This window comes from Nomascus leucogenys, chromosome 6 (assembly GCF_006542625.1).
Source record: "Nomascus leucogenys isolate Asia chromosome 6, Asia_NLE_v1, whole genome shotgun sequence".
Taxonomy (NCBI): Eukaryota; Metazoa; Chordata; class Mammalia; order Primates; family Hylobatidae; genus Nomascus; species Nomascus leucogenys.
Window position 1 is genome coordinate 76,295,649 of NC_044386.1, and position 26,802 is coordinate 76,322,450.

The 26,802-nt window shown below is 43.2% G+C and overlaps 1 protein-coding gene across 2 annotated transcripts in view; it reads right to left on the reverse strand.

Moving 5' to 3' along the window:
• Positions 1 to 26,802, reverse strand: part of OCA2 (OCA2 melanosomal transmembrane protein) — a 333,437-nt gene that overhangs the window by 287,591 nt on the left and 19,044 nt on the right. The window lies entirely within an intron of this gene.

Consider the following 26,802-nt stretch of genomic DNA (forward strand, 5'->3'; position numbering starts at 1 on the left):
GCAAGGACCCTGGGATTCTTGGGCACTGGTTGATTGTGTCAGATTTCATCCTCATGTGACCAGGAGTTTATAGATATGCCCATGTTATCTTTCCCATAGCCTTGTGCCCTTTAGCACACTATTGTGCAAAAAAATCAGGAACATACATTCATCATGAGAAGAAAGCCAGCATTTGTAGCTACTGTCTAACCACCCTCTGCTTCACTGAGCTGGAGAGGATCCTCCTACCAGAGGCTGGGCCTGGCAGGGTAACCCACAGATCAGTGACTCCCCTCAGGAACCAGATCCCTGAGGCTGGCTGGGGTGCTGAATGGCCCTGACCACCTCGCTGGAATCCAGTGGCTCTGCTTCCCAGGGCATGTTTCCTGCAAAGCCCCAGCTCAGCTTTGCTGTCCCTGCATTTCACTAAACTCTGCCGTTGAACTCAAGCACCAAAACTCCCCCTTGTGAATCAAGAGTCCAAGTTCGCCACAGGCTTATAAAATCACAGATATTAGAGATACTATGAATTATGCACCAGATGGACCCAATTAACTCCCCAACTAATGTGATTGGGGAAGGAAATAGCTCATTAGAAACTTGTAAACTACCAACTCTCACAGCTGTGTTCTAATTACAGTACAGCCACAGATAAAAATAATCACGCCTTCTGCTGAGAGGCTGTTCATGACCCTTCCAAACTCGGAATCATGCAGGGATCAACCTCAGTCTAGCTCTGAGCATTGCTGGCCTCAGAGCTAATCAACCCAAATGCAAATCCACAAGTTAAAAAGGAAAAAAAAAAAAAAAAAAAAAAAAAAAAAAAAAAAAAAAAAAAAGGGAAATCAGTAGGAGCTGGTGGGGAAACATGAGAATAAATCCATAAAACCCCAAAATAATTCCACCCCATCAGATACTCTATAAACTGTGAATAGATGCAAAGCAAATAATGATACTATGATACGATGTAATACTAGAATACTATTTCTGCATTTTCACAGAGGTCTAATGCCCCGCATTAAGCAAGCTCACAGGCTCGACAAAATTCCAAATTGAGAAATGTTAAATTTCGCAATTCTGTATTTTATCAGAATGTTACCAATAATTCCTCAGTGGGTACTGGCCCAGGTGCTGTTCTAGGAAGGGGGTAATGGACAGGTGAGTTGCTGGCCTTTCCCCTTACTAAAGCACGTAAGACTCTGTGAGCAAGTATAACGCAAGGTGAAGACTGTAGAAGCGGATAGGGATGGCGATGGCGATGACTATGCTGCCAGGTAAGGCTTCACAGAGGGAATCTGAGGTGGGTCTTCAAGGCAGGTTTGAATTTCACGTAGATCGGAATGAAAATATTAAATGGGATTCCACTTTCAAAAGCGAGACTGAAAGGCAATTCTGATATAGCCTCAGTTGCTTGTGTATGTAAGTATACTGATATCAGAAAATCACCAAAGAGTTGGTTGGAGAGGCTTGTGGCCACAGAGTCATCGTTACAGTCATTGGTACCTTTCCTTGGTACACACATGGTGTGTATCTCCAGGCAGCACCCACATGGGTGGGCCATGGAGGGCACAAGACAGCCACGTTCACCTTCACACACCTGGGAAGGAAGGTGCCTCTTAGGAGGTGTGGGAGGGCAGAGGGGACCAGAAAATGCCCCCCAACCTCAATAGCCTGACCAAGGGGGAGGTGCTCTTCCTTCATCACAAAGCACAGTGACACAACCCTCTCCCAGCCCCTGTGCCAGACATTAGGCCCTCAAAGTGTCCCTGGCTGATTCCAAGCATTTCTCAAGGCATCACCCACACTGCCCAAGAGATGGTCACTGTGCTGGGCACAGCTGTTCCACTCAGGGCTACTACCATGGCCACCTCCCTCCAGACTCCCAAAACAAGCCTGGGCTCTTGCTGATGAGGCCCCCAGAGTCCAGAGTCCAGACATGCTGCCCCAGCCCATGAGGTCCCCCAAAGAGGGGGACCTCACCTCAGAGGCCCCACCTCAGAGGGCCTCCCAGCACAAGATCACACTCTCTGCTCTTGCAACTAGCTGAGCCTATTCTGGGCACTTTGTCTCACGATGCTCAGCGCAACCACGGCAGGAATTGTTGTTATGTTCATCGTAGAATGACAAGACCAATACCTGGCAAAAGTGGCAGCCCACTGAGCTCAGGTCATCTGCTCCCAACCACTGCCCCCACAGGCAAGTGGACAGCTGTCTCGGGATCCCCCACCCTGGCTCACCCCATTCTAAACTCATGAGGGTCCAGAGTAATAGAAGATAGAAATCGCTATGTGAGTGTGGGTGTGTGTGCGTAAATGTGTATATATGTATGTGTATAAATATGTGCATGTATATATGTGGGTATGTGTAAGTGCATATATATGTATGTGTAAATACGTGTATGTATATAGGTGCATGTGCATGTAAATGTGTGTATGTATACAAATACTGTACATATATGTATTATAGGTATATGTGTGTATGGGTATGTGTGCACACATGTATATATGTATATGTGTGTGTCTGTATATGTGTGTATGCATATATACATGTATAAATGTGTGTGGACACATATAACCATGTGTGCATGCATGTATACATGTATAACTGTGTGGATATGTATGCATGCATGTATAAAGTGCATGTTTATGTGTGTGCATAGCTATGTACATGTGTGTGCTGGTCCTCTGGAGATGGCCAAATGGCTCCTGCAAGCACAGCAGCATGTTTGTGGCCAAGAGGAGCCCCACCTCAGCATGTTTTCTGATCCTGGCAACACCTCCCACACCCATCTTGACTGGCTCCAGAGCCTGGCCGGCTCTGCCCTGGCACAGGGCCCAAATGTTGAGACCTCAAGACATCACGTTTCATGAAGACAATTCTATGTTGCTGCCATAGAGATACCCCTCTCCCAAAATTACATAAGGATTTATTCACATGCACTTTTTCTAGTACTCTTACATTATTGTTATTTACACTTAAGTCCAGGATTTATCTTGGCAAAAAACTGAATGCAACTTTTTGTTACTGTATCAGTCCGTTCTCATGCTGCTATAAAAAACTGCCAGAGACACTGGGTAATTTATAAAGAAAAGAGGTTTAATTGACTGAAAGTTCCACATGGCTGGGAAGGCCTCAGAAAATTTACAATCATGGCGGAAGGGGAAGCAAACATGTCCTTCTTCGCATGGTGGCAGGAGAGAGAAGAATGAGAGCAGAGCAAAGGGGGAAGCCCCTTACAAAACCATCAGATCTTGTGAGAACTCATTCACTATCACCAGAATAGCATGGGGGAAACCACTCCCGTGATTCAATTATCTCCACCTGTTCCTACCCTTGACATGTGGGGATTATTACAATTCAAGGTGAGATTTGGGTGGGGACACAGAGCCAAACCGTATCAGTTCCCCTCTAAATGTGTGTCCACTTTTGTAACATGCGTGAGCCACACTTTTGCAGTTGTCTAAGAGGTTGGGTTTGCTGAGTTTGTCATACACCTGTATCTGGGACTTTCCTGTTATTCCTGTGTTGGTGTGGCATTATATAAAATGTGGCCAGTTACAGGACGAAGTTCCCTCATTCCTTCTCATTTATCGTGTTTGTCTTCACATATTTGTTTTTTCATATATCTGATCTCACGCTTGCATTTTTCCCCAAAACTTTTATCTGCAAAAGAAATCTCGTCAGGTTGTAAAGCAACTGCACTGAGACTTCTGCCAGGGTTGCTTTCATTTCAGTGCTGTTTCCCCTGAGAACCACTCATTGCAGAAGTTCGAGGGCTTTAGGCAGAGTTGGCCTTTCATGTAGGTCCTGAACATCCATGGAAGTGTACTCCTAGATGGTTTGTTTGGGGTGGTATCCTCAATGGGTGTCTTCCTTACATTTTCCAAGGCTTAAGAAAGCTATGTGTGGAATGCCATGGGGCCTGGCCCCTCCCAGGCCACATCACAGTGGTCTGGTGCTCCAGCCTCCTCAAGTGAATGGGTATGGCCAGCGGGGAGCCAAGCCCACCTGAGCAGGGAAGGCCGGCTCCCTCACCTGCAGCCTCCCCGAGGGCCACCTCCCATCAGGGACACCTCCCCGGCCTATGTCCCCCACCCCCAGGTGCCTGACCATCCTCAGGGTGCAGCAGGACAGAGGAAGCTGGGAACCCCAGTTGACCCCTGCTTTAGATGCAGAGAAACCCCAGCTCCCCAGCATGGATTGCTCATCTCTGGAGGAGATAGCAAGTGGTCCTCAAGGACTTGCCAGGAGCCCTGGGATTCCAGAACTCAACCGGGATCTGACTGGGGGAGCAGAAAAGGCCAGAGAGAAAGGAGAGACACAAGAGGACAGAGAGCAGACCCAGAGCAGTGTCTGTTCCTAGGACACCATCCCCTGGTCCCCTGTACTCCAGGGGCCCCTGGAGCCTCGTGGCCCTGGGCTCTGGCCACCTTGCTGTACAACTGCCTGCAACGCTGATTGGGGGCTGGCCAGTTCAGTCTGGGTAACCAGAGGGAAAGCCTCGCTCCACAGCCCACCATGGGACCTGCCTGTGTGCTTCCCATGTAGAAACAGCGTTTTCATATGCAGAGAAGTCTGACATGAAACAGTCCACTTGGCCATGATTTTTCAAGAATTCCCACTAACAGGGGCCTCTCTTCTTGAGCACTGGCATTCCTGACAAAATTCTACCTCTGGCTGGATGGGAGATGTTCCTATTGCTTGTGCAACTTTAAGTCTTCCCCAAGAAAATTTGTCCACAGGAGGAACAAGACGGGCTGTCCAGGACTCACTGGCCGGGAGCCAAACCCAACACCTGTCAAGATGTAGGACCCTGCACTGGGAAAACGGTCACCCTCCCTGCACAGGGACATCTGCATGGCACATTGCATTCCTGTCCTTTGGGGGTGACGTGGGGGCACGCTGCTTTACTTCTTTCCACTGCTCTTTGAAAAGCGAGTCGTTAGGAAAGCATCAGCAGTGGACATATGTGTGTGGAAGATGGCAGTGTGGCTCCCAGGTGACACCTGCATCACTGCTGGGCTCCACACCCTCCAGGGCTGTCCATGTGACACCCCAGTGGGGCTCATCATGCGCTCCTATCCCTACCCTTGCAAGTCCCTGCCAGGGTGAGCTCGACAGGGCTCCACACTATATGGATATTCAGGTGCTAGACCCTTAATGAGTACCACGACGCTGAGTGTCTCTCTCGGAGCCAGGCAACGGGGACAGGGACATAGGCCAGCGGGGTGGCCCCTGCCCCAGCTGCCTGCCCCCTGCCTCTGGTGCATGCATGACCTCGGGCAGTCAGTGCACCCTCTCAGGCCCCCCTCCTTGTTCAGCAGAGGCAGTGGCTGCATTTCTCGAAAGGAAGGGCCCATAGGAAAGCATGCTTTAGGTTTGTATTGCTTTTCTGAACACACTTCTTCCATTGCAAAGTTGCAATGATTGATAGCATAAAATAGAACACACGTTTCAGAAAGGATTCTGGCACAAAAAGTCTGATTCCTAAGAGCTTCAAATAGGAAATGCATTTAGACTTTACATTTTATGAATACATTGAAGGCAGCACCTTTTTGAAACTATCCAATTCTCCAGTGCTTGTGGGTGATGGTCTCATTATTTTTGATCCACAAGAACACCTCGCAACCTACAGGAGCTAGAATCCAATGCTCATGGAAATCAACTCTATGAAACTCCAAGAGATTGCCCTGTGATGTTGCCACGGCCCTCAACATAATAGCAGCTCTCTATGCGGCCTGCACTGTGAGGAGACTCCATGCCCTTGTCAGGGTATCTGTGCCCCTGAGATGTCCTGGAGACCAGTGAATCCCTTGGCCTGCCCAGCCACTGTCACTGCTGCATCAGCTCTGTAACAGACAGGGCCCCACAGACAAGGCTCCTACATTCCCAGAATGCCTGCTCCCCACCAGGAAATGACCCTACTACACATACTCCAAAAACATTGGCCCAAAAATACATATAAGCTACTCTTGCATTCAAATATTTATCAAGCACTCACTTGGCCAGGGGCAGGTATGAATAAGACACACTCCCTGCTCTCAGACAGCAAAGCCTCCTGGGCACAAGCCCTCTGAGAGCAAGACAGGTAAGCAGCCGCTGCTGCAGGGCAACAGGTGGGAACAGCATCATCACCAAGGCAGGGGCGGGATTCGTACGCGGAAAACTCAGGGGTAAAGCAGGAGGGGAAAGTAAACTGTCCAACAAGCCTGACCCCTTCCCAGATCAACCAAACTAAGCCACCAGGCTGGGCCCTGTGATGACTGGATCTTAAACAGCCTCAGAGGCTGGGAGGCAGCCTGCCTGGCCCTGGCACAGCGGGGAGTGACAGTTAAGGACCCACCCAGAGCTGTGTACCTGCAGCAGGTCACCCTGGCCCACCAAGTGCCCTGGTACCTTGAAGGGCTGGCAGATATTCTCTCATAGCCGTATAAGGGCCTGGGAACTGACCCTCAAAGCTTGAGGGTCCCCCCCAATAATGAAATGAGAGACATTGGGGAAATGCTGTCCACATGCATAGCCACTTGGATGCTGAAGGCAAAACTGCAGCAGGAGGGTTGATAAGGGGCAGCTCTGGGTGCTGGTCCACTGCCCACAGGGAAGGATGGAGGCCGGGAGCTGGGCCTGGCTGCTGCCACCCTTGCCTCTACCGCCTCTTCCATCTGGAATCTCCTCTGGGAATTGGCCTTCCTCTGTGGTGGGGTGTTTGTTCACTTTTCTCTGAGCACTCCCTCTTTCATCTGCCTCTAGCAGGGAAGGCTCCCTCTGCAGCTGCAGGAATCACACAGGAGGTACTGGCCCGGGGCATGCTGGCCACCTGGCTCAGGCCCCACCACCCACCACTGTGCCCAGCTCCTGACACCCTGTGCCCCTCCACTGCTCGTTTTCTGGACTCCCTGTCACCTCCTGGTCCCCCTGAGGTGGCAAACCCAGACACATCTCAGAGAGACGGGGTGGTGCCCTGCTGGGAAGATGCTGCCAACTTCTCTATTTCTTAGAGACCAGTGTTAGTGACTTTATGTATGTTGCTCTTTTGTATAAATAGTAATAATCCAGGTGACCAAAACACCTAACAGAAAATTGTCAGTATTTCAGCCCCAAAAATAGCTATGAACAGCTCCTCCCTTGCAGGCAAGTGGGACTAGAAGAGGTAATAAACGTAGCACCCCAGAGCCCAGTCCAGGGGGCAGGTGTGCAGGGGAGAGTCTGTGCTGGGGTGCAAGCCTGTGGTCCAGGGCCTGGGTCCTCTCCCTGCTCCCAGAAGTCCTGAGGGGATGCAGTGAAGGTCCCCAAGGGCCCCACAGATGAGGACAGCTCTGGTGCTGGATGAAGGGGCACATTCCCACTGGGTCCAGAGAGCGCTCGGTGAAGCCTGCCTTCCCCTAGGAAAAGGAGAGTGCATAGGACATTATTAGATCACACCAAATGCACCTCGCTGCTTAGAAGGCGACAAACTGCACTTTCTGAAGATGTTTGAAAGCCTGCCCTGTCCACTCAAGCTCCAGTTCCTCCCTGTGCCCACAAGAGGGCAGAAGACTGAGAAGTTGAAGGCTGGCCTGCAGGAGCCACGCAGGGCAAAGCTGGTCTGCATTTGGGGAACATCCTGGAGCTGCAGGGAGGTGGGGCGTGAGCTACTGCAGTGGCCAGGAAAATCAGTTATTCATTTGAATAACCCAAAACTTATCAGCAAAGGAATAAGGTAAATCTTATTTTTTCCTTATTAAAATCATCAGAAGGATAAGATAGGCTGAGTGTGGTGGCCCTTGCCTGTAATCCCAGCACTTTGGGAGGTCAAGGCAGAAGGATCGCTTGAGCACAGGTCAAGGATGCAGTGAGCTATGACTGCACCACTGCACTCCAACCTGAGCGACAGAGCAAGACCCTGTCTCAGAAATAGTAGTAATAATAATAATAAGAGAAATCTAAATTTGAGATTAACTAAAAGATGTACTACATTAAAATTATGTGAAAAGAGAACAATTTTTAAAGACTTCCAAATGCCTTTTGCTCCCCAGTAGTAAAGTCTTCTGCAGATTTTCCATTTTATTGACCCCAAAAAGGGAAGAGCAAATCTCCTCTTGGAAGGACGCATGCCTGGGCAGAGCTGGAACACGCACTGGGTCACTTCGTGTGTAATTCATTCACTCCAGTTTCCATTAAATATAACCGGCCGCTAGTCCCCTCGATAAATGGGAGCATGTGAAGTCAATTAGTACTTACTCAGTTTCTTTCTATTTAAGAGTCTCTCTTTATGTACACATTCATTCAAGCCAAAGTTCAGACTCCCAATCAGGATTTCTCCCCACTCAAGGAGCAGCACACACAATGGCGCCATGAAAGGGGAAGGCTGTGGGCGAGCACACACCACATGCCCCTCATGCAACCCGCTGCTTCCGCCAACCCTCAGGGCATTGCAGGAGCTCCCACCCCTGGTGCCAGCACCTCTGCTGCAGTCTCATGTTTCACCTGGTCCCTGCCAGGCTCCTCAGGGTGCCGGCCCCACACTGAGGCAGGTGGGAAGTGTAGGTCCCCAGCATGCCTGCCTGGAACTGGAGGCCAGGAATCAGTCTCAGACCACCTCATGGACACTGCTCCAGCAAGACCTGCACGCCCCCTAGCTGGGGCACTGCAGGCTGGGATGTGCTGACCAGACCAGCACCTCCTGCCCAGCCTTGCGAAGTGATCACCTTGCTGCTATGAATTTTATTTTTTTTAATCCTAGCTTGAAATACAAAATGAGCAATGACTTGTTTGTTCTAAGCCAAACCTAATCTTCTTGCACCCTTGTGGGGATAGAAAAGCACTTCCACTTAGTATCTCAAAATTATTATTTTTGTAAGATGGGATTTGCTTTCAAATCAAAGGAAGACGAGGTGACAGCAGGAATGGCAGAGAAAGGACATGTGGACATTCTCTCCTCCATAGAAGCAGCAAAAACACTGACAAAATTGTCAAAATCAGTATTTTCAGAACTTTGGAAGTTAACAAAAGTATAAAACAATCCACAGAGCATGTATTCTAGAGGATGGCCAAGTCTCGGTGAGAAAATTTTAACTTGCTCTATTGCCATATCCCTTTACCCAGTTCTGTGCTGGGCTTGAAAATCAGCCCTGCCATGATGGTGAAAACCAGAAGCCTAGCAGCCATTGAAGAGAGCAGAATTGGACTGGGGCACTTCCAAATCTCCTTTACAGAGAACTGGCACTATTGGAGCTGTCTGGCAGTACCTTGACTACCCCTTTCACAGGTATCATCTGTATTTGACCAGGCTCAGAGCTCCAGAGGTGAATAGCCTTCTCTCCTGGGCATTTGCCACAAACAATGAGCAGCAAGTGGTTAACATCACAGCTTCCTGAGGCAGCAACAGCCACTGGGGCTAACAAGGAGCCAACCAAAAAACACAAATGAAAAAGCAGAGTTTGTAAAGCTCCAACACATTCCTAGGCATTCAAGCACAGGGCTGTGCGTGTGCCCAAGAGGGATGTGTGAAGTCCTACCCACTCACCTCTGGATGACCATGAGGCTCTGCAGAAGCCAGAAGTGAAGAAGAAGGCAGAATGTCTGGCTGGAAGCTGAAAGCCAACCCCAACATGCATGCACAGCCCCTTGACAAAGGCAGGGAGACTTAGTGGTCCCAGCCTTTATTTAAGAATACCTCTGTCCAGTCACTAACTGAACAGAGAATTCACTGGCCATACACAAAAAAGAATACAGACTCAACATGAGTTCAGGAAAGTCACTAAACAAACGGGAACAGCAAAAAACCCTGGGAAGGGGGAAGAATCTGATTACTAGGGCTTCCACATTATATTCTTTTAAATGTCCAGTCTGACAAAAGTATACACATGCAAAGACATGTATGGTCCATACATAAGAAAAAAATGGTAAATAGGATAGAGTCCTCGTGAATGGAATTAGTGTCCATATTAAAAGAGGCCCAGAGAGCGCACTCACCCCTTCCACCAGGTGAGGACACAGAGAGAAGGCACCATTTACGAGGAACAGGCCCTCACCAGCACCTTGACCTTGCACTTCCCAGCCTCCAGAACTATGAGAAATAATGTTCTGTTGTTTATAAGCTACTCGTTTATGGCATTTTGTTACAGTAGCCTTAATGGACTAAGACATCTAGTCTGACATTTCATATAAATGGAAACATACAATTTATTGTTTTTTATATCTGGCTTCTTTCACTGAGCATGTCCTTAAGGTTTATCCAAGCGGTAGCACATATCAGTACTTCTTCTATTTTTATGGGAACTATGTTCTGTTGTATGGATATGCCAAATTTTGTTTATCCATTCATGAACGGATGGGCAATGAGGTTGCTTCTTTCTTTGGCCATTAGGAATAATGCTGCTTTGAACACATATGCACAAGTTTTACACAGGCATGTCTTTTCAATTTTGTTGTATACATACCTAGTAACAGAAATGCTGTATCAAATGGCAACTCCATGCTGAACAGTTTGAGAAACTGCTGAACTGTTTTCCAAAATGGCAGCACCATTTTATATTCCCACTGGCAAAGCATGCGAGTTCCAATTTCTCCACATCAGCCCTAACACTTGTCATTGCCATCTTTTTTATGATAGCCATCCTATTGGGTGTCAAATGGCATCTCGCTGAGCTTTTAATTGGCATTTCCCTAAATACCACTGATGTTGAGCATCTTTTCAGTTGCTTACAGGCCATTTGATTATCTTCTTTGGAGAAATGCCTATTTAAATATTTTGCCTGTGGGCATGGGGGGAGTCCTTTTATTATGGAGTTGTAAGAGTTCTATATATATTCTGAATACTAGTCCCTTATCAGATATATTGTCAGCCATTATTTTCTCCTGTTGTGTTGCTTGTCTTTCCGCTTCTTGACGGTGTCCCCTTTATTCACAAAAGTTTTTCTTTTTGATCAAGTACAATTTATGTACTTTTTTTGTTTGTGCTTTTAGCACCAAATCTAAGATATTGCATAATTCAAAGTCACAAAGATTTATAACCATGTTTTCTTCTAGAAGTTTTATAGTTTTAGAACTTGCATTTAGGTCTATGATCCCTTTTGAGTTAATTTTTGTATATGATGTGAAGTAGGGGTCCAACTTCATTCTTTTGCATGTGGACAGCCAGTTATCCCAGCACAATTTGTTGGAAAGACTATTCTTTCTGCATTTATTTGTCTTAATACCCTTGGTGAAAATCAACTGAATTTACATATAAGAGTTTATTTCTGGAGTCTTGATCCTCTTTCATTAATCTATATGTCTATCCTTATGCCAGAAACACACAGTCTTAAATTACTGTGGCTTTGTAGTAACTTCTGAAAACAGAAAGCATGAGTCTTCCAAGTGCTATCTTTTACAAGGTTGTTTTGGCTATTCTGGATTGCTTGCATTTCTCTATGACTTGCAGGATCAGTGTGCTGAAAATGTAGATTAATTTGGGTAGTAATGCCATTTAACAATAGTAAGTATATCTTCTTGATGAATTGACACTTTTATTACCAGAAATTCTTGTCTCTAATAACAATTTTTGTCTTAAAGTCTATTTTGTCCAATATTAGTATAGTCTCTCTACCTCTCCTTTGATTACTGTTTTCATGATATACCTTTTTCCATTCTTTTACCTTCAGCCCATTTGGGGTTTTGATTCTAAAGTGTGTTTCTTGGCAATAGCATACAGCTGGATCATTTACTTTACCCAGTCTGCCAATTTCTGCCTTTTGGTTGAAGTATTTAATCCATCTATGTTTAATATAATTACCATTGAGGTAAGACTTATCTGCTATTTTGGCATTTTTTTCTATATGCCTCATGTTTTTTTCTTTTCTTCACTTCTCCATTACTGCCTTCTTTGAAGTCAAATAGATATTTGCTACTGTACCATTTTGATTCCTTTCTTCTTTTTTTACTATATGTTATTTTAGTTATTTTCTTGTGATTGCTGAGAGGATTACAATTATCGTCTTAAAACAATCTAGTTAGAACTAGTGCCAACTTAATTTCAGCTCTATACAGAAATTTTGCTCCTATATAACTCTGTTTCCTCTCACCTGTTTGTTCTACTGCTGACTATAAATTACATGTTTACACATTGTATATCCTTTAACACAGATTTATAATTACTGCTTTATGCAACTGTCATTGAAAGCAGATGGTAGAATGAAGGAGTTGCATAAAAAAACATACATTTATGCTGTGTTTTATGTTTTCCTATGCAGATTTCTTTACCGGTGCTCTGTTTTTCTTTATGTGGATTTGAGATACTGTCTAGTGTGCTTTCATTTCAGCTTGAAAAACTCCCTTTAGCAATTTTTGTGGGAAAGGTATGGTATTAAAGAACTCCCTCAGCTTTTGTTGTTCTGGGAATTTCTTAACATCTCCCTCATTTTTGAAGGGCAGTTTTGCCAGATATAGAATTTTTAGTTGACAGTATGTTTCCTTTAACATTTTATATATGTCATCCCACTGCCTTCTGGCCTCCATGGTTTCTAATGAAAAATCAACTGTGAATCTAATTAAGGATTCCTTGTATGTGACAAGTCACTTCTCTCTTGGTGCTTTCAAGATTCTCTCTTTGGCCTTCGCATGTGTCTTGCTGTAAGTCTCTTTGAGTTTACCTTATTTGGAATTCATCGAGCTTCTTGGATTTGTACATTTGTGTCATTTTCAGTTATTGTTTCCTTAAAATTCGTTCTGGTCCTTTCTCTCTCTCTCTCTCCTCTGTCTGGAACACCCATAACGTGTATGTTGTACTATTTGATGGCTTTCCACAGGTCCCTTGAGCTCTATTCACATTTCTTCATTCTTTTTTCTTTCTGCCTCTCAGATTAGTTTCAATTGTCCTATCTTCAAGCCTGCTGATTCTTTCTTCTGCCTCCCTAAATCTGCTGTTGAATGCCATTCGTGAGTTTTCATTTCATTTATATTTTTCAGCTCAAGAATTTCTTGCGATTTCTTTATAATTTCTCTCTCTTTGTCGATAGGCTCATTTTGTTCCATGGTGTTTTTCTTATTTCCCATATTTATTTGTCCTTTTTTTCCTTTAGCTATCTGAGCATATTTAAGATAGATGTTTTAAGGACTTTTTTCAGGAGGTATTAATATGATGTCTGGGCTTCCTCAAGGATGGAAAGAAACAAATTCATTTAAAGGATTTAAATGAATTTGTTTCTTTGTATGTCTTGGGGTTTTTTTTTTTTATCATTGTTGTTGAAACACTTCGTTGTTGGTGGCAGTGGTTGCTGTTGTTGTCACTGTTATTAAATGCTGTAACAGTCCATTGGTTTAGGTACTTTTCCAAACTATTTTTCCAAGGACTTTATCCCTTTTCATGTCTCTGTTTCCTAACATCATGTTCAGCTAATGTTTTGACAGAGATTTTCTTCAATACCAGAAGCTTTTACAAGCAAACCAGAAAAAGAGAAAACACACAAAACCAAACAAGCAAACACCTTTCCCAGTCTTTGCAAAGTGGCTCTGATGGAGCACTTCATCAACAATTATCAAGTCTCCCATTGAGACTGAGATTAAGCTTGAGGTGAAAGTTTAGGGTTTTCTATGGTCTTTTCTGAGCATGCATCTCACCCTAATTATGTATGTGGCTTTCTAAATTCATCCACACACAGGTACTTTTGAGTATCCTAAGTTCCCAAGGAATCTCCTACAGCTTTTGCACCTAGGTGTTAGGCAGTCTATTGCATGCCTCTATCAGTATGCATCTGCCCTAGGCCTCTATAGTTTGTCAGACTCCCTGACAGTATCTTCAAGCAATGCCCATCACTTTTCCAGCTTATATTCTGAGTTAGGCAAAACAGAGCTCAGAGTCTTGTGTCAATCTTTCAGTAAGCCCACAGACAAATCAGAGCAAATGCAATAATTTACAGTTTCCACAACTCTTAGTGCTAGTTCTAAGAGTTTCTGCTTGTTTTCAACGTTTCTGGGGGTCGAATAAGAGCTTGGAACTGCTCACCTTGCCATTTTGCCGTCACTATTCCTCTGCAGTAAGTCATTGCTTTGGGGATTATTTTTTATCTAAAGATAAATTAGGAGGAAACTGTCATCTTAATTATGTTGTTTTCCTATCCATGAACATTGAAGGCTCTCTATTTATCTAAATCTTCTTTAAGTTCTCTCAGCAATATTTTGTGTTGTTCAATTATGAGTCTTGCACTTCTTTTATTAAATTTAACCCTAAAAATGTGATTCTTCTTAATGCTTTTGTGAATGAAACAGTTTTCTTAATTTTATTTTCAGATTATTCATTACTAACATACAAAGACAATTAGTTTTTGTATGTTGATTTATAAAACTGTTTTTATTCACAGACATGATTATTTACTTAGAAAATCCCCCACAAAAAAAATCTACACACAAAAACGTTGCTATACTTAATAAGTTACTTTAGCAAGTTTGCAGAACACAGGATCAATGTACAAAAATCAATTCTGTTTTATGTACTAACATTGAACAAGTGTAAACTGATGTTTTAAAACACCACCAAAAAATGAGCCATTTGGAGATAAATCTTACAAAATATGTCCAACACCTATCCACTAAAAACTATAAAATTTTGCTGAGAGAAATTAAATAATACCTAAATAAATGGAAAGATAAGCCATGTTCCTAGAGCAGAAGATTCAATATTTGAAACCAAAAATAAAATTCTAAGCCCCCTCAACCAACTAAAGGGAATCCTCCCCTTGGCCAAGGGAGTTTCAAAGAAACCTAAACAATCAGTTCAAGCCATGATGGGAAAGCGGGGTGGGAGGCGTTAGATATGCCTCATTATACTCTCCTCCCGTTGGAATTCAGGCACAGCCGATTAGCATTAACATTTAAAACAGAGACATTAAAACTGATGAAGCAGACTCGTTGTAGCAATAAGATACCAAATTCCAACCTGACCCTAATATAGCGTCACATGACAGATAGCAGACCCTAAAAGAAAAGTATTTTGCCCCAAAATATATTTCTTTGACACATTTTTAATGGCCCTACAAAGCTGTCTCTTGTGGGGGCAATCTACATTCTGTAGAGAATCCCCTTCCCTTTCTGATCCTGAAGAGATTAGGTGAGAGTCTAGCACCTTTTATAGGTCTAAACAGGAGACATTTGCATCTATTGCATCTAAAGGTGGCCACCTATGAGATTTCATCTACTTAAAAAGAACTTTGGTCTCCACAACCTTATCCTAACCCAGACATTCCTTTCTATTGATTCCATGGCTTTAGATAATAACTTAATTCTTTCAACCAATTGCCAATCAAAAAATATTTTAATCTACCTACAACCTGTAAACCCCCATTTCAAGTTGTCCCACCTTTCTGGATCAAACCAATGTGTACCTTACGTGTATTGATTGATGTCTGCCTGTAACTTTTGTCTCCGTAAAATGTATAAAATCAAGCTGTAACCTCGGACCTCCTGGGGTTGTGCCCACAGGTCATGGTCCTCACATTTGGCTCAAAATAAATCTATTCAAATATTTTACAGTGTTTGGCTTTTCTCATCAACAATATTATTAAGATGTCAACTCTCCATAAATTCATCTTATAGACTCAATGCCATTCCAATAAAAATCCTACCAGGATCTTCTCTTTCTCTTTCTTTGTTAATCTAGCTAGGAGTTTATCAATCTTACTTATTTTTTTGAAGGACAAACTTGGTTTCATTGATCTTTTGTATGGATTTTTGCATCTCAGTTTCATTAAGTTCTTCTCTAATTTTAATTATTTCTTTGGATTAGTTTGTTCCTTTCTCTCTAGTTCCTTTAGGCAGAAAGTTAGATTGTTAATTTGGGACCTTTCTAACTTCTTGATTAAGGCATTTAGGGCTACAATCTTTCTTCTTAATGCTGCATCTCAGAGATTTTTGAAGATTATGTCCTTATTTTCATTAATTTTAAAGAATTATTTTTTATTTCTACCTTAATTTTCATGTTCACTCAGGACTTATTCAGGAGTAAGTTGTTTAATTTCCATGTATTTTTGTGGTTTTCCGAGATCTTATTGGTATTTATTTCTATTTTCATTGCACTATGGTTTCAGAGTGTGCTTGGTATGATTTCAATTTCTTTTGAATTTATTGAAACTTGCTTTATGACTGAGAATGTGATCAATCTTAGAATATGTTCCATATGCAGATGGGAAGAATGTATCTTCTGTGGTTGTTGGAGTGTTCTGCAGATGTCTATTAGGTCCAACTGGTCAAGTGTTGAGTTTAAGTCCAGAGTTTTTTGGTTAGTTTTTTGACTTGGTGATCTATCTAACACTGTCAATAGGGTGTTGAAATCTCCCACTATTATTGTGTGGTTCTGTAAGTCTTTTTACAGCTGAAGAAGTTGTTTTATGAATCTGGGGGCTACACGGTTGGGTGCACAAATATTTAGGATAGTTAAGGTTTCTGGTTGGATCGTATCCTTACTGTGTAATGCCCTTCATTGTCCTTCTTAATTTTTATTGGTTTAAAGACTGTTTTATCTGATGTAAGAATAGAGACTCCTGCTCTTTTTTATTTTCCATTTGCATGGTAGATTTTACTCCACCCTTTTATTTTGAGCCTGTGGGTGTCGTTACATGTGAGAAAGAGAAGATCCAAATAAACACAATCAGAAATGACAAAGATGACATTACAACTGATCCCACAGGATTACAAAAGATCTTCAGAGACGAGTATGAATAGCTCTATGTACATAAATTATAAAATCTAGACGAAATGGATAAACTCCTGGAAGCACACAATCTCCCAAGACTGAATTAGGAAGAGATTGAAAACCTGAATAAACCAGTATCAACATCTGAAAGAACCTATCAACCAAAAAAAGCCCTGGGCCAGATGGATTAATAGCCAAATTCTACCAGAAGTACAAAGAAGAACTGATATCAATACTACTCAAACTATTCCAAAAAATCAAGAAGGAGGGGCTCTGCCCCAACTCACTCTATTAAGCCAGCATCAGCCTGATACCAAAATCTGGCAGAGACACAATGAAAAGAGAAAACTTCAGAACAATATCCCTCATGAACATAGATGTGGAAGTCCTTGACAAAATACTAGCAAATAAAATCAAGTAGCACATCAGAAAGTTAATATGCCACAATCAAGTAGGCTTTATTCCTATGACGCAAGACTGTTTCAATGTAGACAAATCCATAAATATGTTTTACCACATAAACAGAATCAAAAGCAAAACTGTATGATCATCTCAATACATGCAGGAAAAGCTTTGGATAAAATCCAACAGCTCCTCAAGATGAAAATCCTCAACAGACTAGGCACTGAAGGAACATACCTCATAATACTGAGAGCCATCTATGACAAACCTACAGCCAGCATCATACTGAATGGGCAAAAGCTCAAACCATTCCCCTTGAGAGCTGGAATAAGACAAGGATGCACATTTTCACCACTCCTATTCAACAGAGTACTAGAAATTCTAGCCAAAGCAGTCAGGCAAGAGGAAGAAGTAATAGCCATCCAAATAAGAAAAGAGGAAGTCAAGCTATCTCTCCTCACGGACAATATGATCCTGGACTGAGAAAATCCTAAAGACTCCTAGAATTGATAAATGACTTTAGTAAAATTTCAAGATGCACAATCAATGTGCAAAAATCAGCAGCATTTCTATGCAGCAATAAAGTCCAGACTGGGAGTGAAATGAAGAACACAATCCCACTTACACTAGCCACAAAGAAAATGAAACACCTAGGAATACAGCTAACCAAGGAGTTGAAAGATTTCTATAAGCACTACAAAACATTGCTGAAAGAAATCAGAGATGACACAAATAAACAGAAAAACATTTCACGCTCATGGACTGGAATAATCAATATCATAAAAATGTCCATACTGCCCAAAGCAATGTACAGATTCAATGCTATTCCTATCAAACTACCAACGTTCTTTACAGATTTAGAAAAAAACACTATTCTAAAATCTGTATGGAACCAAAAAAAGAGACCAAATTGCCAAAGCAATCTTAAAGCAAAAAGGACACAGCTGGAGGCATCATGCTACCCAACTTCAAACTACACAATAGAGCCACGGAAACCAAACAGCTTGGTACTGGCACAAAAACAGACACACAGACCAATGGAACAGAATAGAAAACTCATAAACAAAACCTGACACCTACATCTATCTGATCTTTGACATGGCCAATATGAATAAACAATGAGGAAAGGACTCCCTATTCAATAAATGGTGCTGGGATAACTGGCTAGCCACATGCAGAAGATTGAAGCTGGACCCCTACCTTTCACCATATATAAAAAGTAACGCAAAATAGATTAAAGATTTAAATATAAGACCTCAAACTATAGAAATCCTGGAAGACAACTTAGGAAATACTCTTCTTGACATCAGCCTTGCCAAATAATTTTTGGCTAAGTCCCCAAGAGCAATTGTAACAAAAATTGACAAGTGGGACCTAATTAAACTCAAGAGCTTCTGCACAGCAAAATGAACTACCAACAGGGTAAACAGGACAACCTACAGAATGAGAGAAGATACTCACAAACTATGCATCTGACAAAGGCCTAATATCTGGAATCGATAAGGAACTTAAACAAATCAACAGGCAAAAAACAAGTAACCCCGGCCGGGCACAGTGGCTCACGCCTGTAATCCCAGCACTTTGGGAGGCCGAAGCGGGTGGATCCCGAGGTCAGGAGATGGAGACCATCCTGGCTAACACGGTGAAACCCCGTCTCTACTAAAAATACAAAAAAATTAGCTGGGCATGGTGGCGTGCGCCTGTAGTCCCAGCTACTCGGAAGGCTGAGGCAGGAGAATGGCGTGAACCTGGAAGGCGGAGCTTGCAGTGAGCCGAGATCACGCCACTGCACTCCAGCCTGGGTGACACAGCAAGATTCCGTCTCAAAAAAAAAAAAAAAAAAAGTAACCCCATTAAAAAATGGGCAAAGGACGTGAACAGATACTTCTCAAAAGAAGACATACAAGTGGTGAACAAACATATGAAAAAGCGCTCAGCATCACTAATCACCAGAGAGATGCAAATCAAAACCACAATGAGATACCATCTCACACCAGTCAGAATGGCTATTATTTTAAAAATCAAAAAACAACAGGTGCTGGTGAGGCTACAGAGAAAAGGGAATCCTTATGCACTGCTGGTGGGAATACAAATTAGTCCAGCTACTGTGGAAAGCAGTCTGGAGATTTCTCAAAGAACTTAAAACAGAGCTACCCAGCAATCCCATTATTGGGTAAATATACAAAAGAAAAATCATTCTACCAAAAATACATGCACTCATATGTTCATCACTGCACTATTCATAATAACAAAGACATGGAACCAACCCAGGTGTCTATCAATGCTAGACTGGATAAAGAAAATGTGGTTCATATACATCATGAAATACTATGCAGCCATAAAAAAGAGTAAAATCCACCGGGCACGGTGGCTCATGCCTGTAATCTCAACACTTTGGAAAGCGGAGGCAGGAGGATCACCTGAGGTCAGGAGTTTGAGACCAGCCTGGCCAACATGGTGAAACCCCGTCTCTATTAAAAATACAAAAATTAGCTGGGCATGGTGGCGAGCAACTGTAATCCCAGCTGCCTGGGAGGCTGAGGCGAGATAATCGCTTGAACCCGGGAGGTGGAGGTTGCAGTGAGCCAAGATCTCGCCACTGCACTCCAGCCTGGGCAACAAGAGCGAAACTCCATCTCAAAAAAAAAGAATGAAATCATCTCCTTTGCAGTAACATAGATGGAGCTGGAAGCTATAACCCTAAACAAATTAATGCAGGAACGGAAAACCAAATACCTCATGTTCTCACTTATAAATGGGAGTATGCATTGAGCACACATGGACGTGAGTGTAGGAACAATAGACGCTGGAATACTTGAGGATGGAGGAAGGGGGAGTGGGTTAAAAAAATAAAAAACTACTTATCAGGTACTAGACTCATGACCTAGGTGACGGGATCCATACTGCAAACCTCAACATCATATAATATTCTCATGTAACAAATCTGCACATGGGTACCCCCATATCTAAAATAAACGTTGAATTTTAAATTTTCACACACACTGTATGATTTCATTTATATAACATTATCAAAATGGCAAAACTGTAGAGATGAAAAACAGATCAGTGATTTCCAGGGGTTAGAGATGGCAGGGGGAAGGGTATGCAACTTAAGGGTTTGTGTGAGGGATTTCCATATGGAATCTGAGATTATGATGGAATAGGTCTATATCTTGATTATAGTAGGGGTTACATAAAGCTACACAAGTGATAAAATGACAGACAGACAGACACACACACACACAGTACAAAAAAAAAAAATCCCAGCAGGAATGTTACGTACATCAACAAAATGATAATAGAATTTATATTGGAAGGCAAGTGGCATCGAATAGCCAAAGCAATCTTGAGAAAGAACCATGTTGGAGGACTCACACCATTTGATTTCAGAACTCTTTATAAAGATTCAAGACAGTGTGATATTCATGACATGATAATCACATAGACTGATGGAACAGAATAGAGAGTTCAGGGGGCCAGGCACAGTGGCTCACGCCTGTAATCCTAGTACTTTGGGAGGCCGAGGCGGGTGGGTCACTTGAGGTCAGGAGTTTGAAACCAGCCTGGCCAACATAGTGAAACCCCATCTCTACTAAAAATACAAAAAAATTAGCTGGGCACGGTGGTGGGCACCTATAATCCCAGCTACTTGGGAGGCTGAGGCAGGAGAACCGCTTCATCCCAGAAGGCAGAGGTTGCAGTAAGCCAAGATAACGCCACGGCACTCCAGCTGGGCACAGAGCGAGATTCCGTCTCAAAAAAGAATAGAGAGTTCAGAAATAAATCAACAGATAAACAGACAACGTATTTTTGACAAAGACACGAGGCAATTTAATGGACAAAGGAGTCTTCAACAAACGGTGCTGGAACAATTGGACATCTATAAGCAAAATAGAAATAAACCCAGCAGCATATGCAAAAAAATCACTCAAATTGGATTATATGCCTAAATGTAAAACCTAAAACTACAACATTTCTAAAAGAAAAAACAGGAGAAAATCTTTGTGATCTTGGGTTAAGCAAAGATTGCTTAGATACAACACCAAAATTATACGCCATAAAAGAACAATTGATAAATTGGACAACATTAAAATTAAAAATTTCTGCTCTCCAAAAGAGACCAAAAAATAATAATGCAAAGACAAGCACAAACTGTCAGAAAATAATTGGGAAAAATGCATTTTATAAAAAAAAGTTGTGTTGAGAATATATAATGAATCACAAACCCCATAACAGGAAAACAAGCAGACCTCTCTCTCCAAATATATAAAACTATAATAAGGTGCCTCTACATACTTATTAAAATGGCTAAAATTAAAAGTACAGTCAATATTAAGTGCTGACAATGACACAGAGGACTGGAGCTCTCATGCATTGCTGGTGAAAATGCAAAATGGTACAGCTTCTTTGGAAAGCAGTTTGGCCATTGCTTAGACGCTTAAATATATATTTATCAAATAACTCAGCAATGTCATTCCTAGGCATTTATCCAAGAGAAATTAAAATTTACATTCACATAAAAACCTGTATGCCAATGCTTACACTGGTTTTATTCATAATTACCAAAAATTGGGAACAATCCAAGTGCCCTTCAAGAGGAGAATGAATGAACAAAGTGTGATATGTCCACACAACTCCACTCAGCAATAAAAAGAAACACAACTTGGATGAAGCTCAAATGCATTATACTAAGTAAAAGAACCAAACTCAATGGTTCCATTTATTTGACATGCTTGAAACAGGCAAAAATGTAGAAACAGAAAACAGATTGATGGTTAACAAGTGCTGATGGGAAGAGGAAGCAGCCAAAGGAGTTTTTGTGGGGTGATAGAAATATTCCAGATATTGATTTGCTGACAATTACACAATTGTATGCATTTGTCAAAACTCATAGATCTACTCACCATTTCTGGTGAAATTATATCTCAATTAAAAATACATAAAATAATAGTTTTGAGCAATCTGCAACAGCACTGATAGTGTTTACAACATATTGTTACATTTAAGAAACTACAAAGCAAGAGATACACTCTGAGCACAATTATGTAAAAATTTGTATTATGGCCGGGGCGGTGGCTCACGCTTGTAATCCCAGCACTTTGGGAGGCCGAGGCGGGCAGATCACGAGGTCAGGAGATCGAGACCACGGTGAAACCCCGTCTCTACTAAAAATACAAAAAAAATTAGCCGGGTGTGGTGGCAGGCGCCTGTAGTCCCAGCTACTTGGAGAGGCTGAGGCAGGAGAATGGCGTGAACCCTGGAGGCGGAGCTTGCAGTGAGCTGAGATTGCGCCACTGCACTCCAGCCTGGGTGACAGAGCGAGACTCTGTCTCAAAAAAAAAACAAAAAAAAAAACTTGTATTACATATGGGAAAGACCAGAAGGGAACGCAGATAAATGCAAGCAGACAGTAATGATTGTGTTAGGGGCACGATGCTGTGTTCTCCCTTCGACCTCCAAATTTTCAGCAATATATTCATTTTCACTTGATAATAATGAAATACAGTAACCAATCGATGACAGATGTAAATGCTGTCTTAAAATAATTTATCTTCATTATTTTTAACATATTCTCTCTAATTTGCTTCCCTGTCCAACCTGCCATCAAATATATTCCTGCTAAGTTGAAGACCGAAAGCTAATTAGCTAATTTTGAAAGGGCAAATTTTAAGGTCAATTAATACCTGATTTGTGAAAACAATTAGAAAAAATTAATTACATTTTCCACTGATCAGAAATAAACCTTCCTACACAATCTTGCCTTTAAAAAAAATAGATAATTCAAGTCTGTCAATCCGACAACCAATTGTATTTAAGTACATCTGTCATTCTTACGTACTATTTTGGAGATACAAAAAAATTGATTCAAAATTTTCTGAGATTTAATTAGGCAAAGTGAATGGGAAAGAGAGAGTGGAGAGAGTGGGGAAGTCTGCGTGTCACTCTGTGCTTAATTTTTTTTTTTTTGAGACAGAGTTTCGCACTTGTTGCCCAGGCTGTAGCACAATGGTGCGATCTCAGCTTACTGCAACCTCAGCCTTCCAGATACAAGCGATTCTCCTGCCTCAGCCTCCCGAGTAGCTGGGATTATAGGCATGTGCCACCAGGCCCAGATAATTCTGTATTTTTAGTAGAGAAGGGGTTTCTCTATGTTGGTCAGGCTGGTCTCGAACTCCAGACCTCAGGTGATCCACCTGCCTCAGCCTCCCAAAGTGCTGGGATTACAGGCGTGAGCCACCGCACCCAGCCCTGTGCTTACTTTTTTATGAATAAAATTAGCATATTAGATTAAAAAATTCATCTTTAATTTGGCAATTTTGTTTGTTCCATGTCATTACGATTGTATGGACAAGACGTATTCCTCTAACAAAAGAGTAGAAGTCCTCAGCTAGGACGGGGGAAACAGCCTTGAGGAATGCCCAGCAGCGTTCCAGGGCTGGACATACAGAGCATGCGCAGGGTCCCAAAGACAAGGGTTGAGGTGCCCAGAGAATGAAGTCTGCTTTCTCCATACGTGTTTGTGGTTGGTTCCCTCTGTTATAGGAGTACTGCTAAAGGAGGGTAAAACCGTGACTCACGTCCCAATATAAAATGAATGCAGGTCAATATTTTGTTTAACTCATCAATTAGAAGACACTGATAAGATGCAAAAACCATACATACATGGGCAATTAGAAATGCTGAATTGGGCCGGAAGCGGTGGCTCATGCCTATAATCCCAGCACTTTCGGAGGCCGAGGCGGGTGATCACGAGATCAGGAGATCGAGACCATCCTGGCCAACATGGTGAAACCCCGTCTCTACTAAATATACAAAAATTAGCCGGATGTGGTGGTGAGTGCCTGTAGTCCCAGCTACTCGGGAGGCTGAGGCAGGAGAATCGCCTGAACCTGGGAGGCGGAGGTTGCAGTGAGCCGAGATTTCAACACTGCACTCCAGCCTGGGTGACAATGTTGAATTGAACTTACAAATAAATGCAAAACTAGACAATGCATTCCACGGACACAATCCAACTTTACTTCTAGGGAAGAGTCATTTGCATTATTGTCAGCTTTCTGATCAGTTGCAAACAGTGAAAGATGCAGATAACCTGGAAGGACTCCAGACCTCCCTTCACTTCCTATAAAAGACACCAATCATCTTTGCATTCCATTTCCAACTTTTTCACAACAATTTCCTTCATCACTATTCATCTCTGGGGTTGGTGGTGCCTGAGTGGCTCCCAGGAATTGGCCTGCTGCTACTCACACCCTCCAGCAATCCCATCCCTGAGTGTGGGCTGGACCTAGTGACTGGCTTCTAACCAACAGAATACAGAAGAAGGGATGGTGTCACTCCATGATTAGATCACAAAAGACTGTCCCTTGTGCCTGCCCAGATGGAGTGGGCCCCTGGCAATGAGCTGAGGTGGCCTCCAGTCAACAGCCAGCAAGGAACCGAGGCCATCCATCCAACAGCCCAGGAAGAACCACACCTGGCCAGCAACCACACAGATGAGCTCAGAAGCGGACCCTGCTCCAGCTGAACACTGAGATGCTACGGCTCTAGCTGACAACTTGTCCCAGCCTGTGAAGACCCTGAGCAGAGGACCTAGCTCAGCTGTGCCCAGATTTCTGACCCATGAAACTGAGAAAATAAATATGTACTCTTTTAAGCTGCTAAGTTTGGGAGAAATTTGTTACCTGGCAATAGATCCTTAATTCACTCTTCCTTCCAGCTTTCTTTATATGTATATCCTGCCTTGTTTCACACAGATTTTAATCATTTTAAGAAAATACCTTGTAATCAGTTTGTGCACAGGTGATGTAACTGACCCAAGAAATTGCACCTGAGCTGCCTGGGAGCCAAAGGAAAAAGGGGACATGGCAGGCTACAGCCTCTGCCCGCTTCTCTCCTGCACAAACGACAGAAAACCCGGCTGCAAGGGGATGTTTCCCAGAGAGCTAAAACATAGGCCAGTACAGTCCCCCAAATTACCTTTTCAACACAGTCTGAAGCAATCTGTTTGCGGCATCTCATAGTGTTCTTTCATTCTGCTCATTCTCTTCACAACTGAACCCGTAATAGATGAGTTCAACTTCACGGAGCCTAAGGGGTTTGCTGGTTTCCACATACCTGAGACTCCCACCTATGCTAGGTTCAAAGACTTACATCTTCTCTCTAATAAGAATACTGTTTTCTTTTTCATTTTCTGCCTATTTTCATGAAACAGGAAGGGGAAAATGTAATAAAACCCTTCAGTAACCTTTAGCCTGAGACAGGAGTGTGCTGTTTCAGGGACCTCGCCTAGGTGCACGTGCACAACAGCCTGTGCCCTCCACACTCAGACATTCACACCAGTAAGCCCTTCCCCTGAGATCCCTCACCGTGGGTGGGATGGGCCAACAGGCCAGTCTCCTCATGGTGCTGAGAGCTGCCCCTTGGGGCTGCGGTTCTCTGTTGCTCCTCCTCCTGGGAGAAGCTCTGCATGGGAGGTGCTGCTCACTCATGAGGGCTCATGCCTGCGGACACAGGTGGCACATTCTGGCATCTCCACACTCAGCCTAGGTAGTTGCCAGTGCCATCCTGACACCCCCTCCCCGTGCCCTGGGCAGGCTGTGGGGTCAGGGCACCCTCAGCCCTCCCTTCACTGGACCACCACACCTGCCAGCTCCTGCCCCCATGTGCCTGCACCTGTCAGCACCTCTCCACGCCCTCCTTCCTCCACCACCTGGAATCCTGCCTGGCTGCCCAGGGCCTCCTGCCTGTGGAGCTCATGACAGGCCCCAGTCTGCCCCTGGTACACCATACATCGAAGCAAGAAGTGAGGTCAAAGAACTTGGAACATATGTTCTTCTGGTTTTCCCAATTCTTGTCTCACTGGAAGCTGAACATTAGCCTTCCATCACTCACATCCTGGCTGGGACAATCCTGCTGCCTCATCTGTCTCCCCATGCACAGGCCACACAGTCCTTCCGGCCATATTAGACACTTCCCAACAAACCACTCTTTAAAGAAAAGGAAAAGGCAAGCCTCTCGCTGGGAGAAGATCCTGCAACATGGGACCAGAGAAGGTTAATTCTTAGACTATTCAATATGAATCTGGGGGGAACAGACACATTCAGTGTATAACAGAGAACATTTGCTGCAGGCTGTTTTTAATAGCACACACTGGGGGGTGAGGAGCAGAAACTGAAAAGCCGCCAACAGGAGAACATGTGTGAATGGTAGCATGTTCACATAATGAAATTCTATGCAAGGAGTTCACACGAATGAACGAGAGCTATAGGCATCAGCACAGAGAAACCTCAAAACATGTTGCCAAAGAGAGCAACTCAAAGTTTCACCACTTCCAAAGGGCAGCATAGACTATAAGTCAATAGAAACATGCAGTGAAAGTATGAGCACACACGCTGGGGAGCTCCCCCTGGAGCGGGCAGGATGACAGCAGCAGCATGCACCACACCCGCATGCAATTCTGTGGTGCTTTGTCAAAGGCTGGAGAGACCATCAGTACTGCAGGGGTCGGGGCTCTGGCTGTGGGAACGACGATCCTCAGATCTGCCATGTAATCGATATGGCCCAACAAAGACAGGCAGAGACACCTACTCATAGGATGCTGCTTTTCTCATTACAAGGACATCTGTGTGAACTGCAAATTATGGGTTTGCAGTATAAGCACTGACATGTAAAAACCATTCATTGTCTTTACATAAGTAAATATTTAAAGATGTATCAAATTTTTTCTTAAAGAATGAAATCATGTCTTTTGCAGCAACATGGATGTAGCTAGAGGC